Raw genomic sequence first — 18,920 nt, 5'->3', positions numbered from 1 at the left:
CTTTGGGAAGTAAGGTTTCATAGTATTTCGGTTCGAGGTGTAGATTGGTCTTACAAGTCTGTAAGGTAACCCAAAACTCTAGTTCATTGGTTTTATGTTATTTTCTTTCTCATAGCCTTCTACTCAGTCTTCTAACCTCATTCTTATTTTGGTTAGGAAATCTAAGTTCTTGAGAACATAAGTTTCGGTAAGTATGTTTCTCAATGGTTTAGTCTTCCCATTCCTTTTCATCTCTTTTTCTTCATTAGACTCACTCTTTTTCATAATGGTTATTAGGAGTGTTCCAAAGTCCCAACGCTGTCCACATATCCCGGTAACTTTGGTAAGGAAAATAGGATAGAATCTATATGTTTTATGCTTATGTTATCTTATGTTTTATGTTATGAAATATGTTATGATAAGTGTTATGATATGTATGTTTGTAGGCTTGGGCATATGACCCATTTGACTAACAAGACCCCAAATAGATTATGGGCATATGACCTACTTAGCTAGTAGGACCCCACTAATCTCATGGGCATATGACTTGTTTAGTCTATGGGACCCCAAGTAATAATGGCCATTATAGATGTGTATGTATTAAGTGTTATGTTATGTCTTTATGATTATTATGAAATTTATGTACTTGATGTATGTGCTAGATTTTCCTTGCTGGGCATTAGGCTCATTCCTTTTTGTTTTATGTGCAGGAAGATAGCTATTAGTGGCGGTAAGGTTCGTGGATGCTTGGAGATTGTGTATCGATGGTGAATGGATTCAAGGAGTCGAGAGTTCGATTTTTTCGAGGATGTAGTCTTGTTTTACCCTTTTATGGTTTTACATGTATTTTTCCGCACTTTCTATGTAACTCCTTTTTACTTTAAGTTTTGTTTTGTTTTAAAGACAATGGGTACCCATATCCTACTTATTTTATGAAAGTAACTTTTGTTTCTACAAGTTTCTAATAAATTTATGGTATTTTCGCAAATGTAAGTCTTATTAAGGTTTGTATGTATAGTTTCATTAATGGTCCAAAAGTCTAGAGTAGTGGGTCATTACACATAGTGGATAAGGATAAAGAGGCAGGTCAACAACCTTCTGATGTAATGATTGTGTGCAAGTGTCCCGAAGCATTTCTCGTAGATCTCCTAGGGATCCCACCAGATTGAGAGATCATGTTTGAGATACAGCTAATTCTGGGAACAACATCAATCTCAAAGACTCCTTACAGGATGGTGCCAGCTGAACACAAGGAGTTGCAATCGCAATTCAAAGAGTTACCAGACAAGAAGTTCATTGGGCCAAGCCATTCTCCCTGGGGAGCCCCGATCTTCACTATTACAAAAAAGGCTTTTGTTTTTTAGGACTCATGGGGCACGATCCCTCTATTTGAGAGCCTTATTTTTAGGACTCGCGTGCCTTTAAATAAAGTTTTTAGGGCTCTCTTCCCAAGTCCTAAAAGAATATGTTAAGGACTCACAATGCGTATTCTAAAAGATTCTGTTGAGTGTCTTTAAATTTAGTTTTTAGGGCTTTCTTTGCATGCCCTTAAAAGTTAATTTAAAAAAAAATGCAGCAACAATTTTCATTTTGAGTGTCCAAAATGTATTATATATGTTAGATTTCTAAAATTTGAAAAGAAAATACTAAAAAATGCCAAAAAATTGAAAAGAAATTTAAATTTCTTAACATGTATTTTAAGCTAGCTTATAACATCTTTCATTTTGCTCTAACCAATTGTAAAAATGACATCGCCCATTCTTCTCGAACTTCGTCAATTTCTTGAGTATTATATGGTTTTTCAAAGGTGAACGAAAAAAACAAAGAAACAAAACTTTAATTAGAATTATATTATTTGTATTAAATTCAAAGCATATAGAAAAATTATACTATAATAATATTGTGTAGTTGTATATTCATTGTTCATAGTTAATTATAATTTTTAAAATTAAATTCATTCATCTAAATTTTGGTTGCAAAATAGAAATTAAAAGAACAATTATTGGTAATTGGAAAATAGGCTTCGTGGCAACAATACTTTATTTATCATCTATATTACTTAAATCGATTGTGTGCACTTGCGTATATATATTCTTACGATCAATTTTTTGGCGTCGTTGCCTAGGATTGATTTCCCATATCAAAGTTAATTGTTGTTTGCTCTATTTTTTTTATTGTTTTACACTTATTCGGATCAAGGCTATATTGTGTTTCAGGAATTGTTGGTATATGCGAGGAAGTAGACAATAGGAAATCATACCAATAGATCTTGAAATTGAGAGAATGTGCAAATAGAACCGAAAGATAAGGAAAATGCTGGACTTTGCCGTGGCTGAGAACGCAAATAATGTTGTCAACAACAATGCAAATATGGGTAATGCAGTTGAAGTCGATCACCCATTAAGAAACTATGTACTCCCTACAGTTGCGGGGATACATTCAAGCATCCGTCCTCCAATTGTTGAGGAAAATAATTTTGAGATAAAACCCTCAATTATTCAGATGGTGCAGAATTGTGTACAATTTGGGGGGTTACCGAATGAGGATCCAAATCTCCATATCACAAACTTTTTAAAGCAATGTGCGACATTCAAAATGAATGGGGTGATTAACAATTCTGTAAGATTGAGATTATTCCAATTTTCTCTAAAGGACAGAGCTAAGAGCTACTTGAATTAATTACAAGCAAACTCTATAGTCACTTGGGAAGATTTGGTGCGAAAATTCCTTGGTAAATATTTTCCTCCTACCAAGTTAGCCAGAATAAGAGGAGAGATAAATAACTTCCATTAGATGGATGGGGAGTCTTTATATGATGCATGGGAACGATTTAAAGAATTGCTAAGGAAATGCCTACATCATGGAATAGAGATGTGGCAGCTAGTTTGTAAAACGCCCTAGACTACTACTTTGTAATAGGTTATCAAAATCATAAACTTACTTAGTGAAAACCACTTAACATATGAAAATCTAGTGGAGTCTTGCTAAAACATGCAAATTGGGCCCAATAATTTAAAATAAAAATAAAATTTCTCATGCAACGTTTAAATATATATATATATAGTTCAAGTCCCACTGATGAGTTTTGAAATCTAAAAAAAACATAACATCGTTCCTTAAAAATTGATGTTTAAGCTGATCATTTATTCGCCCATTGGATACCGCCATGCCATACACACTATGACGTCGGAACTCCTCACATCACCACACGTGCAAAAGAGAAACCCTATTTATTACATGAAAGGGGAAAGTAAGGGGGTGAGCTAAAAGCCCAGTAAGGAAGTACAAATAGCATACAAAGAAAAACACAACAACAGCATAATCATATCGTAAGTCTCATACAACATCATATCCATACATCATCATACATCATACTTAAACATCATCATCATACATCATACATAAACATTATCATCATTCATCATCATTATACATCATACATCATCATTATATTCAAACATCATCATCACATCATACATCATTAGCATATTCAAGCATCAACATCATAGACATCATCATCACATCCTTGTGAACATGGCCCCATCTTTGTCCATGTCACAACTTGAGGTAAACAGGAGGCTCTGGTCCTTGAATAACCTCGGCACGTTCGCCCTATGAGTTATGTCTTTATATCCTTAGTAACTCGAGTTACATCTTTATATCCTTAGTAACCCCTTTGTTGTGTCACGTTAAACACGCTAACAACCATTCACTTTTTCATACAGCATACAATACACATGCAATCAAGTCATATCAACACAAAGGGAAATACATGGTTCATCAAATTCATCACATCATCTCAAAATAGCATTTCATACTTCATATCTCATGGCACTTCATCACACATCGCATATATCCTCATACAAACCAATCTTACCATTTCATAGCATAATTATAAAGATTCTTTCTAACTTCTTTACCTTAGGTCTAAGCAAAGAAAAAATTGAACAAACTTCACAACGAAGCTATAACCATAATTAAATAGCATTTTTTAGCATCACATAAGATTTTCTTGTGCCCAACTCACATATCCCATGTGTTCATGGGCCATGCACACATTGTGAAATTTACAAATAATTTCCAAACATGCACATTTTTCACATAGAATCACAAAAGAATAATGTCAATTCTACCTATTATCCATGCATGGTTTGTAAGTAAAAATAATATGGTTCAATAAAAGACATATTTTTTTAACATAAAAGTGTATTTGCATGCGACATGCATACGTGGGAACGTTGTTAAAAAGTGACGTTAAGATCGATAATTTCTACACGCTTATTTCTAACTTTTTCAAAATAAAGATTTGGTAACATAATTTTCTCACAATTATTTATTTCCTTTAAATTCCTAAGTTGAATAAATCTCTTAAGACATCATTTTTATTTCATAAAAATAATTTATTTAGCCAGAAAACATAATAATTCAATTTATTATTTTTAAATTGCTTAAAAAAATAACACAAGCTTTGAATTATCTAAAATGACTTTTAAATATCATGTTTCCTTTAGAAAATAACACTTTATTTAAATGAATAAAATCACAAGATTTGATGTGAGAAAAAAAAATATAGAATATAATTTTAAGGGTGAGAAAAATATATTTTAGCTTGTATTTAAAGCTTAATTTATGTAGTGTAAACTCATATGTGATAACCAAAATAATTATTTTTAATTTAGTAAACTAAACTTTCAACCACCATTTATTTTGTTTAAAATCACAAGTGAATCTAAACTCAATATTTTTCTTAGTTAAAATAAAGAAAATCATACTTATTAACATGTGAACATTCAAGGTTACATTTAAAATATCATTTTAATTTATATATAGTTTAGGGTATTAATTTATTTCAACATGCACAAAAAATTCCTTTCATTTAAAAGACATTTCATAATTTTTACCAAAACTTCCAGCAACAAATTAAACCCTAAAAAATCTCCATCTTTGAATTTAAACTCATATTTTCTTTATAACATATATAAAAAAATCCTACAGGTATTTATTTGAGTAAAAATATCATTTTAATTTAAATTAAAATACCCTTTCAATTTCATAAAATCATCATAGCACTTGCAAAAATATTTATGCATGCAAATCATTATTTCACCAAATTTCTCATCATTTAAATACAAAAATCAGCAAGCATATTAAGTCATGAAATTCATCCTTTTACATCATGCTTCACAAAACTCATACAATAATCATACATGTTTAATCAACACAATTTAAACACAAATCCTAACATATTTCTACACCTCTTTTAAGCATTTAATATTACCATTAGCATACAATAATTAATAATACCACCTTAAAACATACTCACAAGGCCAAAACATCCATAGTACTATTTTAAAAATATATCACCAAATTTTCGTGCCCTTTTTAAGAAAATAAATCATTAGGTCTACACAAGAACATACAACAAGATTCCTCATTTAAACCCATCATGCTTTCAAAAATATCATAATCATTTTTCAAATCCAAAGGTGATTTCAAAGCTCAAGAGAAAACAAAAACCCTAGAACATGAATCCAACATAGCAACACAAAATAAAATGATAAGAATTCCCTACATCATGCTTGGTCGAAACCCCCATGAACATGAACATAAAATATCAAAATCACCATACATCATATGCAAGTATCTCAGTGACCACCTAAATCAGCACATAGAAAACTTGAAATAGGAACAAAAACATCAACAATCCATTAGATATAAACACAAAAACTCAATTCGGCCACCACCCTTGATCACTTCCCCTAGGGATTTCGAACATCACAAGAACAAGAAAGAAAAACCACAAATTATTTCTTAGATTTCAAGAAGAAGAAGATTCATGACTAAGGATTTAAAAACACCAAACATGAGCACATACCTAGGGGTTTTCGAAACACTACCCTTCTTACTCTTCTCTTCTCTTCTCCTTCTTTCTCTCCACTCTCTCTCTCTCTAGAATTCGTGCCTCTCTTTTCTCTCTCTCCTTCTTTTCAATTCGGCAGCCCAAGCAAAAATGGCTCATCTATTTCATTATTCCCCTTTTATCTAACCTAAGGAAATTACTAGTCCCAATAGAAAAAGGGTAAGTTTCCTATTTGTCCATATTTTCATTTATTTTATTCTTATTTGATTTTTTTTTTCTTGATGGTAGGAAAATAAAGAGTGCGTAAAAGATGACAACTCTTTTCCTATTTTAACTAATAGTCATCCAATCATATTGTGCTAAGACCAAACCAAATAGGAAAGGAAAATCCCCCATTCCCACTATAGTCCACATGCCACCTTCTATTTCCCTTTCCTTTATTTTTATTTATTTTTCTAATTAAATAAAATAAAACTAAGAAAAGGAAACAATAAAATGTGTAGAAAATTCTATGTAAGTGCATCATGAAACCATGCACATGCACACACTTAATTACTAGGGTGCATCACTACCTACTATGAACCTTGGTGCATTCAACCAAAACTCATATATTCACAAAAATAAATTAATTAATAAATAAAACAATTAAAAATTAAATAAACACAAAATTTCTACCAAACAATTCTAACAAATAAAATAAAAATTTACAATACTTAACAATTAAATAAAACAAAGCACAAAATTAATAAAATAAAAAAAATTGGTGCGCTGCAATATACCCTCCTTAAAAGGAATTTCGTCCTGAAATTCTTTCTTACCAAATAATTTAGGGTATCTTTCTCTCATGTCCTCCTCAAACTCTCTTGTTGCTTCTCGTTCCCTACTATTCTTCCACAGGACCTTAACTAATGGAATCCTTTTGGATCTCAGATCCTTGATTCCCTTTTCAATAACACGCACTGGCTGTTCATCATAACTCAAGTCCTACTTCAGCTGTAACAGCTTGAAAGTCAAAACATGAGAGGGGTCTGACACGTACTTATGCAACATTGAGATTTGAAAGACATTATGCATTTCGATTAGTGCTAGGGGCAGTGCTAAAAGGTACGCAACTTGCCCTAGTCTGTCCAAAATCTCAAATGGACCTATATATCTAGGGCTCAACTTCCTTTTCTTTCATAAATGTGTAACACCCTTCATCGGTGAGACTCTCAAGAACACAAAATCGCCCACTGAAAACTTGATGTCCCTTCTCCTAAGGTTCGTGTAACTCTTTTGCCTACTCTACGCGATAAGCATTCTTTGGAAAATTTTCTTGATCGCCTCATTGCTTCCGTAACTTCCTCGAGGCCTAAAATCTGTTTCTTCCTGACCTCATCCCAGTGCAAAGGAGATCTACACTTGCACCCATAAAAGCATCTCATAGGGAGCCATCCCAATAGTGGATTGATAACTGTTACTATAGGAGAACTCCATTAGGGGTAGGTATCAGTTCCAAGACCCTGAAAAGTCCAACATCCCAACATGTCCTCAAGAATCTGTATAGTTGTCTCAGACTGTCCATTGGTCTGAGGATGGAACGCGGTACTAAACTTTAACCCTTTTCCATAGCTCTCTGTAGTCCCTTCCAAAAGTTTGATGTGAACACTGACCCTCGATCATAAATTATCATCTTTGGAACCCCATGAAGTCTCACTATCTCACTCACATATAATTCTGTATATTGGTCCGCCGTGTAGGTAGTCTTAATTGGTAGAAAATGGGCGGACTTAGTGAGCCTATCCACTATTACCCAAACAGAATCATTCTGCTTTATGGTCCTGGGTAATCCTATCACAAAATCAAATGATATCCCATTTCCATTCCGGAATGTAAAACGGTTATAGTAACCTCGCTGGTCTTTGGTGTTCCACCTTTTCTTGCTGGCATGTCAAGCGTCTGGAAAAAAACTCAGCAATATCCCTTTTCATTCTAGGCAACGAGTACAATGCCTTAAGGTCTTGGTACATCTCGTCATCCCTGGCAGTAAGGAGTAGGGTGTTGTATGCGCCTCTTTCATAATACTTTCTTTAATCTCATCATTATTAGGCACACAAATCCTATCCTTGTATCACAGTAATCCACGGTTGGACGTCGTGCAGTCACTACTACCATTCTCCTGTACTAAAGCCTCTTGCTTCATTAGGGCTTCATCAAATTTCTATCCTTCTCTAATTTGTTCCAGTAGGGAGGATTGTAACGTGGGATTCGCTAGGCCTCTTGTCACAAATTCAATGCCGGCATTTATAATTTCCTTCTGAAGAGGCATGTCTATTGTATTCAGTGCTGAGAAACTCCCATGTCCCTGCCTACTCAATTCATCTGCAACCACAATGGCCTTGTTGGGGTGGTATAGTATTTCAAAATCGTGATCTTTCACTAGTTCCAACCATCTTCGCTGTCTCATATTTAGTTCCTTTTCAGTGAAAAAGTATTTCAGACTTTTGTGGTCAGTGTAGATTTCGTACTTAACCCCATATAGGTGATGTCCCCATATCTTTAGTGCGAACACCAACACTGCCAACTCAAGATCAATAGTGGGATATGGTAGCTCATAAGCCTTGAGTTTTCTGGAAGAATAAGCTACTAACTTCCCATCCTGCATCAACACACACCTAAAGTCGCTCTTTGATGCGTCACGATACACCATAAATTTCCCTCCCTCTTTGGGAACACAAAGGATAGGCGCAGAGATCAACTTATCCTTCATGGTCTGAAACTTTCATCAAATTGGTCAGGGGTGTAGCGATCTTTGAGAAACCCTCGACAAACTTCTGATAATAACCTGCTAACCCTAAGAAGCTTCGAACCTCTGAGGCATTCTTCGGCTGGGGCAAGTCTCTAATGGACTCGATCTTTGATGGCTCCATAGCTATCCCATTCATGGACACTATATGCCTTAGGAAAGTTACTTGTTCCAACCAAAACTCACACTTAACGAACTTAGCGTATAACTGATGTTCTCGTAGTCTTTTTAGGGTCAACCTCAAATGCCCCTCCTTGGTCTTCGAGTAGATAATGATATCGTTTATGAACACTACTACAAACTTGTCCAAATAGTCCTTAAATACCCTGTTCATCATGTCCATGAATGATGTGCATTAGTTAGTCCAAAAGAAATCACTAGGAACTCATAGTACCTATAGCGAGTTCTGAAAGTCATCTTCGAAATGTCTCCCTCCTTTACTTTCAACTGATGATACCCGGATTGCAAATCAATCTTCGAGAATACTACTGCCTCTTGAAGTTGATAAAAAAGGTCATCTATCGTAGGAAAAGGATGCACATTCTCATGCTCTTGTCTTCACAAAAAGGACCGGTGCTCCCCATGGCGAATGATTAGGCCTTTTGAACCCCTTATCCAATAATTCTTATAGCTGGGTCTTGAGTTCCTTCAACTTTGCAGGTGCCATTCGATAGGGTGCTTTAGAGATTGGTGTTGTTTCTTATGCAAGTTCGATCATGAATTCGATTTCTTTGTCCGGGGGTAATCCTGGTAATTCCTCGGGAAACACTTTCGGAAACTCGCAAACAATATGCACATTTTCTGGTTTCAAATTTGTTTCCTTGGATTTATCCACCACAATAGCCAGAAATGCCGGACAACTATGTTGCATCATATTCCATGCTTCTAGTGCCAATATTATGGGTGTACGAAAACCCACTACTTCTCCCTTAAAAGAAAGAGTTATCCTTCTTCCAGTCTGAATTCCACAGTCTTCTTCCAATAGTCAATTGACGCTCCATGTTTCGATAACAAATCCATGCCAAGTATGACATCATAGTTTGGTATATGTAGTTCTATAAGATCTGTTAGGCAGTCCCTGCCCTCTTTCGCTATAGGTGCTGACTGTAACCACCTAGCTAACAACATCATGTCTCCTGACGGTAACGTTGTACTAAAACTATGCTCAAACAGTTTATAAGGCATACCCAACTTATCGATCATATTCATTGAAAAATAAGAGTCAATTGCTAATCAATAAGGACTCTACACATCATACCAGAAATAGGGAGCTGACCTGTGACTACGGTGTTACTGTTGGCTGCTTCATATAAGGTTAAAGCAAAAACCTATGCTGGCACTAGGTTGCTGTTACTATCCTATTCCACTTTCTATTGTGGGCAATCTTTTCTCAGATGTCTTGCTTGAACGCACTTGTAACATTTGTTGGTGCCGTCCTGAAATTCTCCTATATGTCGTCTCGAGCATTTACGACAGCTGGGGTGCTTAACTTTATTACTTTGGTGATTCCCACGGTTTCAATCATTATTGGGTTTTTCCAGTTGTTGTGATTTCCATTGGGAGCTGCAACCTTAGGCCTTTTGTCAATGCCATTGTTTTGTCCCTATTAGGCCTCCTCTTGCTACTCTCTTGAAAGACTTTACTCTTATTAGCCTCTCTCCTTGCAGCACTGTCCTTCCATATATAGCTCTTCATGTACTCAATGCCTAAAGCTTTGTCCAGAATCTCAACATAGCTAACTAGCTCTGTATTGGTCATTTTGACATCCCTAGCAATCATATGCTTCAATTCCCCTTATGAATCCTTGAACTCTCATGACCTTTGTTAAGACTATCTCATATGCAAACCTTGCCAGTCTGTCAAACTTCTAGGCATACTCTATGACTGGAGGACTACCTTGTGTCAATGTCACAAACTCATTAACTCTAGTTGCTAGTACTGTAGCATTGTAGTACTTTTTGCTAAAAACTTGTACAAAGTCAGCCCAGGTCATGGTGTCTAAAGTTTGTGTCTTCTTAACCATGTCCAAAAAATTCTAGCACGCATCTTTAGGATTGCTAATTATCTTGTTGTCCCTAGAAATCCTTAGTATGTACTAGTAGCCTTTGTATTATTTTTTCATGTCGAAACTCAGTACTTATCCTCATTGTTGCGTCAGTTCGTTGCATATGATTGTCCTCTATGTTGAACTATGTTATCATGGATTTACTCGCCTCTCCGTGTAATGCCCCGACTAATTCTAGACCTCGGACCATTAAAAACTACTACACATAACTACTATTTTGGAATACATACATACATAAAATATTAGAACTTTATTAAAAATCCAAAATACGGTACGAAATACAAAATAAGGTATGGGTACCCATTGTTTAGTACATAAAACATAAAAACATAAACTTTAATCAATTGTTTAAATACTGAGTGCAAAAATGCATAAAACATAAATTAAAAGACATTAAACAACGTCATCCTCAATCTTCCCACAGTCCATTCAATCCATCCATTTCTAATACACAAGCCAAGCTGCCACGAATCTGTCTCGCCTTCCAAGTTTATTTTCCTGCACCATCTAAAATAAAAGGAATGAGCCTAATGCCCAGCATGGAAAATCTACAAAAAAAAAAAACATATATCATAAATCATAAGACTATATCATAAAACATATGACGTAAAAATGTATCATATAGGACTACAATATTAATGGTTATTAACTCATTACCAAGGTATGTGATAAAACCATCTAGGTCCTCAGTCTACTAATTGAGGTAGGTTAGATCACAGAATAGTATATGATAACCCATCTAGGTCCTCTGTCTACTAATCGAGGTAGGGTAAATCATAACTCTACTCCACGTTAATGATAAAAAACCTTGGGGTTTGCTCTTTAAGCAACTATAAGCCCCAAGTGACTACAAAACATATTTATACATATAACATATCAACATAACATATCATATCACATAAACATATCATAACATATATATATCTAACCTATTTTCCTTACCAAAAACAGGGATATTGGAGACAAGAACGGGATTGGAACACTCCTAAAACCAACTGTAAAAACTATTAGTTTCTAAAGAAAAGGAGATGAAAAAGAGAACTAGACCATCAAAGTAGAAACTTACCGAAGAACCTTAAGTTTCAAGAACTTAAATACCTAACCAAGAAGCCATAAAATCAAGTTAGGATCTGAAAGAAAATGGAAGTAAAAGAACATCGAAGGAAGTAATAGAACTGTGATGGACTAAACCCGAGGATATGAATACCTTGAATGGACTATGAATTTGATCTACACCTTCATATTGAAATAACACTCTATCTTGCTTCCCAATTGTTTAGAAAAGCTTAGATTGGAAAAGCTTTTATCCCAAAACCCAAGTGTTTTCTCTCTAGAGTAATCTTAGCAGCTTGGAGGCTCTGAAAAATGCTTGAATGATGAGTGAAATGGCTGAGTACTAGGTCCTATTTATAGAGTTGAAGGAGTGAAACTAACCCCTTTTAAAATGAATAAATAAATGAATAGTAATTCAAAAGATTTGAATTTTCATTTCAACAAATGCCCAGAACTCAGTCAAAAATGTTAAAGAGCAAGTCCAAGTGGTTGAGGGCTTTTTCTAATTTATATCCACAAAATTTCAAAAAATGGCTCCTAGAGCCGATATATCGCCTACCCTAGGCGATATATCGCCCCTACGTATGCCTTGAGCTTTCGTGCTTTCGCTCGTTCGAAGTCGAAGTGTTTTCCGTATCTCTCGTAGGCGATATATTGGCCCCTATAGTTGCGATATATCGGCATACGTTGATATATCAAACACGTTTTTGCACTCTTTCAACATATTTTGAATTTTTTTAAACAACTTTGACTAAGTAAGATGTGATCCTAACAACTTATAGAAGGCTCTAGAGCTTCTAGATTTATCCTTTATTAAATTATTCATCCAAAATGCTTAAATCCTTAATAAACATCCTTCTGACAAGTGTCACATCCTTATTAATTCTGTCTAAACCTTAGGTTTTAATAAATAATATTTCTAGGACCAGCTATATTAATCAAACCTTATGTTATAATTAATATTTCTAAACTATAGGTTAAACTTATAAAATATATAACTGTTTCTATGGGTTTCCATCTAAATCCCGGCTTGAACCAATATCCACGAAAACTATCTAGCTAAGTAAAATTTTGAGACACTACAATTCTCCCCTACTAAAAAGAATTTCGTCCCCAAAATTTAATTACCAAACAATTCCAGATACCGTGCTAAGATGTCTTCCTCCAACTCCCACATTGCCTCCTGTTTTGAACTATTACTCCATAGGACCTTGACTATTGGAATACTCTTAGACCGTAATTCCTTCATCCCCTTCTCTAGGATGCTAACCGGTTGTTCCTCGTAACTCAAGTCTTTCTGGAATGCTATCGTATTGTACTTGAGGACGTGAGATGGGTCTGACACATATCAATGAAGCATGGAGATGTGAAATACATTGTGGCTATCTACTAGAGCTGGTAGTAGGGCTAATCTATATGCAACTATTCCCACCTTGTACAATATCTTAAAAGGAGCTATAAATTGGGGACTAAGATTGCCTTTTTTCCTAAACCTCTTCACTCCTTTCATAGGACATATCTGTAAGAAAACTTGATCTCCGACTTTGAATTCCACATCTCGCCACTTGGCATCCGCATAGACTTTACGCTACTACTACTATGATGTGAGCAGTTCAAATTGGTTTGATCTTTCCAAATTATCCTAGCCGAAACTTGTATGCAACACAACTACGGGGATAAAGGTTTGGAACTTTTTTCTTATCTGAATCTTAAGGGCAACTACTCTATTCGCGAACCCTCTGCCGAGCTTAACCTTGCTCGCATTTCCTTTTGAAAGGGGCCAAATAAATGTCTCCACCTGCTGGCAACAGTCTTTCTTCAGAATTCTACTTCACGAATCGATCCTCCCCTCCTATTTGTTTTAGCAACTTTTCCTAAGGTCTCCTCACTAAGAGCTCCCCAACTTTTTCTGTCGGCTCTGAGCAGTGAGCATACGCTTTCTAATCAATGCCACTGCATCCTGAGCCTATCTAACAGCTCTGGGTCCAAGATGTTGTCTTTCTCCTACCTCGTCCCATTGTAACGATGATCGTCACTTCCTTCCATAAAGTAACTCATTGGGTGCCATACCGTTCCTTGATTGGTATCTATTGTTGTGGGAGAATTCTATAAGTGGAAAATACTTACTCCACGATCCTTCGAAGTCTAGTACATAAGCGCACAACATATCTTCTAAAATCAGTATGGTACGCTCGGACTGACCGTCGGTCTGAGGATGAAATGCTGTACTAAGGCTTAACTTGGTACCCATGGTTTGTTGAAAGCTTCCCCAAAATCTTGATGTAAACATCGTTCCTTTATCTGATACTATGGTCTTAGGGATTCCATGCAATCGTACTATTTCTTGAACATAAATGTCTGTGTACTGGTCTGCAGTGTACGTAATTTTGACAGGCAGGAAGTGAGCTGACTTGGTGAGTCTATCTACCACAACCCAAGTCGAGTCGTGTTGCTTATTTGTTCATGGTAATCTTGTCACAAATTCAAAGGCTATGTCTTCCCACTTCCATTCTAGAATACTAAGCGGTTCTAATAAGCCTGCGGGTCGCACATATTCCGCTTTCACTTGCTGGCATATAAGGCATTTGGACACATATTCTGCTACGCCTTTCTTCATTCCCGGCCACCAATATAGTGCCTTAAGGTCGTGAGTCATCTTGGTCGACCCCAGGTGAGCTGAGTATGGGGTAGTGTGTGCCTCTTCTAAAATCTTTATCTTAACTCCATAATCATTCAACACGCACACCCTTCCTTTATATCTCAAGAACCCTTGTCTTGATATAGAGATATTTGTGGCCATTCCTTCTTTGACTGCAGCCATATGTACTACTAATGTGTCATCATGCCCTTTCCCGATTCATATATCTTCGAATAAATTTGACTCGATGGAGAAGTTAGCCAGTTGAAAAATGACAACTTCTATTCTGGCATTAATCAACTCTTGCTGTAGCGGCTTTTTTATTCCGGATAATGCTGTTGGATTTCCGTAACTCTTTTGACTTAGCGCATCTACAACTACGTCTCCTTTCCTTGGTGGTATAGGATTTCGCTGTCATAATCCTTTACTAGTTCTAACCACCTGTGCTGCCTCATATTGAGCTCCTTCTGTGTGAAGAAATACTTTAAGCTCTTGTGGTCTGTATAAATCTCACACCGTTCTCCATAAAGATAGTGGTGCTAGATTTTCAATGCAAAGACCACTGCTGCCAACTCCATATCGTGTGTTTGATAGTGTTGCTCATATTCCTTCTACTGCCTTGAGGCGTAGGCTATCACTTTGTCATTCTGCATTAGCAAACAACCCAAACCTTGCTTAGCCACATCAAAATATACTACAAACTTGTCGTTGGGTGTCGGTACACAAAGTACTAGACCTCGGACCATTAAAAACTACTAAACATAACTACTATTTTGGAATACATACATACATAAAATATTAGAACTTTATTAAAAATCCAAAATACTGTACGAAATACAAAATAAGGTATGGGTACCCATTGTTTAGTACATAAAACATAAAAACATAAACTTTAATCAATTGTTTAAATACTGAGTGTGGAAATGCATAAAACATAAATTAAAAGACTTTAAACAACTTCATCCTCGATCTTCCCGCGCGCAGTCCATTCAATCCATCCATCCCCAATACATAAGCCATGCTGCCACGAATTTGTCCAGCCTTCCAAGTTCATTTTCCTGCACCATCTCAAATAAAAGGAATGAGCCTAATAATGCATAGCAAGGAAATTCTACAAAAATAAAAAAACATATATCATAAATTGTTGTACCCTGATTTCAGCATGAGTTCATTTACTCAGCTTGGGTAATGCTGGCAAATTAATATACGGAGAAATAGTCGAGAATGATATCTGCTTTTATGCACATGGACAACTCGAGATTCATAGTGGGCATACGAGGTGTAAGGCGTCCTGAGTTTATCCCGAACTAAGGATGCAATGGCCATGAAGCGAGCTCATAATTAAAATTGCTGTCGAAGCACAAGCTTGGAGGAGATATCCAGTTCGTGCTAATTCTAGTATATTGCATCCGCGGATCCCCAGAGACTCGGAGTCCCTTTATACATTTACTTATGACTAGGCTATCATATTTATTGTCTGAGATAGTAGGAACATGTTATCCTGTTATCAAATCATATCCCAATATAAATGGGAATTATTTTTTATTAAATGTAATCATTATGTAAATGCGTGATTGACTCATGCGGTTACCCAAACCTTTCCATGGAATTCCCTTATAAATACTGGGAATGTTGGACACGAAAAGGGAACCATTATTCTGTAATACCAAAACTCTGCCAAAATAAAGAGAAAAACAGCAATAATATTGACTCGTGGACTAAGTGGATTTTAACCACTGAACCACGTAAAAGTTTTGTGTTCTTGAGTGAATTCAAATTATTATTCATTACGGCTTTCTATTAAGCACTAATCTGCCTTATTATTTCTTAATACACTGTTGGCGAAAAACCGCATCAACAGTTTGGTGCTTTCATTGAGAGCAAATTAGTGCTTCAATAAAATCCCAGTCGATTCTCATCATGATGCTCACTCGCTCAATGCATGATAATGAGAGAGAAAAGCTTGGTGGGCAGGAGGCCCATCATACTGCAGTTTTGAACGAACATGGCCCTGAGATCTAGCAGTGTCTTGGAAAACAACCGACGGGTCATGGAAACACTAGGAGTTCGGGGTCATTGCCACCGAATCCAAATCCAGACTACCTAACTGCCGTCAAATTGGAAAACATGCAATTGAGAAGCCATCTTGCTAAGGAAAACAAGAAGATTAAGGAAGTTTTGGCTTGGTTACCCCCTCTTGCAACCGACGTTAATGTCAAAAAAAGGAAAAGTGGGTCTCATAAGTCCCATAGGAATAATCGATCCACACCAAGTCGATCAGTCAGAATTGCCACCCCAAGTTTTGTACCTACAGGGCGTGATCACCAGGATGCTCAACCAAGTGGCCCTCATAGGGGTCATCAGCATGTCAGTCAGTCGGTTAGAATTGCAGCCCCAAGTTCGGTGCCTCCTTCACAGGTCCCTATAAATGTCCATGGCAATCCACAAGAAGGGGCTAGGACAGGCTCACAAAGGAAAAATGCTCCAACAAACCCTCCTACATCACGATCCAACTGTCAGGCGCAGAGAGCTAGAGATAATAGAATAGAACATAGGTGGGCTAATTTAGTCTGCCCAGATGGAACAAGGATTGCCTCACAAATAAGGCATCCCCCATCACCTATAAGACACTCGACGCCACCTTGTCCTACACAGGACTGTGGATGCTCAATATTAAACGCCCATAAAAGAACCAAGACGTGTGTTAAGGTCCCTTAAAGGCCTAAATGCATGCTTGAGCCACGAGACGCTCAGGCCACCACCCTCTCGCAACGGCCTCGCATGCCTAGGACTGTGCCTTGCGAGATGACATCCCGTGCCTAGGTGTGTGACACATAAGGGAGTCTCTTGTGCCCAGGGGCATGTCTCGTTCCCAGGACCCGCATGCTTAGGACCATGCCCCGTGAGATGGCCTCGCGTGCCCAGGCTCATGCCCCAGCGCCTGTGGCCTCACGTCTGAGCGCGCGTGGCCTCGCACGAAGCGTCCTCGGCCTCGCACCCCAGCGCCCGTGGCCTCGCGTCCGAGTGCGTGCGGCCTCGCCTGGAGCATCCTCGGCCTCGCGCCCTAGCACCTGTGGCCTCGTGTCCGAGTGCGCGCGGCCTCTCCCGAAGCATCCTCGGCCTCGCGCCCATGGCCTCGCATCCGAGCACACGCGGCCTCGCTCGAGCATCCTCGGTCTCGTGCCCCAGCGCCCATGGCCTCGCGTCCGAGCGTGCGCGGCCTCGCCCGAGCATCCTCGGCCTCGCGCCCCAGCACCCGTCGCCTCACATCCGAGGGTGCATTCGGCCTCACGCCCCGAGCGTTCCATGCCGTGTGTGGCACGTGCCCTTGGGAGCTACGCCATCAGGTGGCCATGTGAATGAGGCCACGCGAGGGAGGCCTCGCGAAGGAGGCTCGGGAGCAGCATGGGAGCCACACCATCAGGTGGCCATGCGAGGGAGGCCTCGCGAGCGGCATAGGAGCCACGCCATCAGGTGGCCACGCGAATGAGGCCACGCAAGGGAGGCCTCGTGAAGGAGGCTCGTGAGCGGCATGGGAGCTGCACCATCAGGGGGCCACACGAGGGAGGCCTCACGTCAGGAGAGCCGCTCCACCAAGGGGCTCGTGAGGGAGGCATCTCGCCTCGCACACTTAGACATCTGGTGAGGCCACGTGCCTATCACCTATGTCCGTGGGTGGGCTCGGGGTGCTTCAGGCATCTTATGCCAAGGACTCGAGAGCCCCACCTCATGCCACGACCATTACATGCACCAAGTGTCCCATTCCCTATACGTTGAGACCCCAATGCTTAAAGGCTCCGGTACGAGTCGAATGGAACATACTTGTACGATCTAGTACTGGGTATAGCCACTAAGACCCTGTATGTCGAGTATGGACACCCGTACCAGTGGGGTAGTTGGACTGCTGGGATAAGAGTTGTGGCCCGTACGTCTACGGCCAGGACTCAGAGTCGACACCACTACCACCTGCGCCACTATGTCTGTCACCACTCCTCTGACATGGGTACGGACAAGTAGTGGAGACATCCTCCTGACGCCTGCCCCTGTACTGGATGCAAGACCTCAACCTCTGAAACCACTCTCCTGACAGAGTACTTATGTACCACTGGGTCTCCTGGACCACCATGTATCCAAGGCCATCAGAGCATACTATAAAAAGAACCCCTCTCCCACATGGGAGGGGGTTGGAAAATTTACTGTAGCAAGTGCTTGAGAGTGAATGAAATATTGATTTCTCCATTGTTGTTCTGCCTTTGTTCTTGAGTTATCACTTAAATTTCTAAGGCTTTCTTATTGACAATCTTTACTTTGCAATTTTTTCTAACTTAACTTAGTTGACGAGTTCTCACCGTCAACAGTTTGGCGCTGTCTGTGGAAACGTAAGTTCCAAGCTACTGTTCTACCATTACTTCCGGCAGGAAGAAATGCCAAGACGTTCAAAGCGACTCAGGGAGCCATGAGAGGTAGAGGTCCACCTGAACGAATTCCAGCTGAAGGCCTCCATGAAGGACCCTCCTCCACCCAAAGACGTCGAGCCCCC

General features: G+C 38.5%; 1 non-coding gene across 1 annotated transcript; it reads right to left on the bottom strand.

The window, feature by feature from the left end:
* Positions 1-2,739: 2,739 nt before the first annotated feature.
* On the bottom strand, positions 2,740-2,846 carry LOC133813645 (small nucleolar RNA R71). Its single transcript, XR_009884652.1, has one exon. It is a non-coding gene; the product is annotated as a small nucleolar RNA R71 (small nucleolar RNA).
* Positions 2,847-18,920: the final 16,074 nt, after the last annotated feature.

The sequence above is a fragment of the Humulus lupulus genome, chromosome 1 (genome assembly GCF_963169125.1).
Source record: "Humulus lupulus chromosome 1, drHumLupu1.1, whole genome shotgun sequence".
In the NCBI taxonomy this organism is placed as follows: Eukaryota; Viridiplantae; Streptophyta; class Magnoliopsida; order Rosales; family Cannabaceae; genus Humulus; species Humulus lupulus.
Note: the sequence above shows the minus strand (reverse complement) of the source record. Positions and strands in the feature narration are given on the sequence as shown.